Below are 1,345 nucleotides of genomic sequence, written 5' to 3'. Positions count from 1 at the left end.
ATTTGTGAGAGAGTATGCCACAATTCGCCAACGAGATGATGAGTCTGTAATAGAGTATTTGGCAAGATTTTTGAGGCTCGCTGGTTTTGCAGGGTCGTCAGCCGGGACATCTCTAGAGCAGGCTGAAAAGTTTAAGTGGACAATTCATTACCGGTACCGTTCCAAACTTATCAATGAGAAATTTACGGTTGTGGCACAARCGGCAGATGCTGCCAAGAATATTGAGATGGAACGACAAGACTTTTTGGCATCCAAATCAGATGGGGGAAAGAAAAGAAGTCGCGATGGGCAACAAATTCAGCAGATGGGGCAACAAAATCAGCAGCAAGGTGGTAACAGTGGGAATCAGTGGGGACAAAATAGTAGCAAGCGTYAGGGGCAGTGGCAAGAATCCAATACCATCCAGGAAAAGCCAATCTAGTGGCAGATGCCCTTAGTCGAAAAAGTTCAGGGAACTTGTCATGCCTTACTACTCAAACCTCATATCGTCTTGGATTTAGAACGCATGGGTGTTGAGGTTGATAATAATCATTCAGATGGGTGGTTAGCAAGTTTTACAGTGGAACCCACTTTGATTTCATGAGTCAAAGAAGCCCAAAAACAAGACGGAGAGCTCTGGGTCATATTACAAAAGATAGATGACGGTAAGCAAGCTGATTTTCGGGTTGATGCAGACTATGTGATATGGTTTGGAAATAGACTGTGTGTTCCCAATGACCCAGAAATTCGCGAGGCGCTATTGAAGGAAGCACACAACTCGCCATTCTCTATTCATCCTGGATCCACAAAGATGTATAGAGATCTGAAGCAAAACTTTTGGTGGAATGGAATGAAGGGAGACGTAGCTAACTTTGTAACAAAATGTCTTACTTGCCAGAAGGTAAAAATCGAACACYAAAAAGCGAGTGGATTTCTGCAACCGTTAGAAATTCTAGTGTGGAAGTGGGAGGATATCTCGATGGACTTTGTAACTGGGTTACCGAAGACGCTTAAGAAAAATAATGCCATTTGGGTTGTGGTCGACCGATTGACTAAGTCGGCTCACTTTCTTCCTATTCAAGAAGGGTATTCAGTTAGTAAGCTATCAGAACTCTTTCAACGAGAGATAATCAGGCTTCATGGCACACCAGTATCTATAGTATCTGACAGAGATCCTTGATTTACTTCACGATTTTGGAAAGGTTTACAGAATGCATGGGGAACCAGACTCAAGTTCAGCACTGCCTTTCACCCTCAAACAGATGGACAATCCGAGCGAATGATCCAAACTTTGGAGGATATGTTAAGATCATGTGCTTTAGAATGGTTCGGAAGTTGGGATGAGTATTTATGTTTAGTAGAGTTT

Source organism: Cynara cardunculus, assembly GCF_001531365.2.
Source record: "Cynara cardunculus var. scolymus isolate 2C chromosome LG 1, CcrdV1, whole genome shotgun sequence".
Lineage (NCBI taxonomy): Eukaryota > Viridiplantae > Streptophyta > Magnoliopsida > Asterales > Asteraceae > Cynara > Cynara cardunculus.
The sequence above is the reverse complement of the archived record's forward strand: the minus strand, read 5'-3'. Positions refer to the sequence as shown.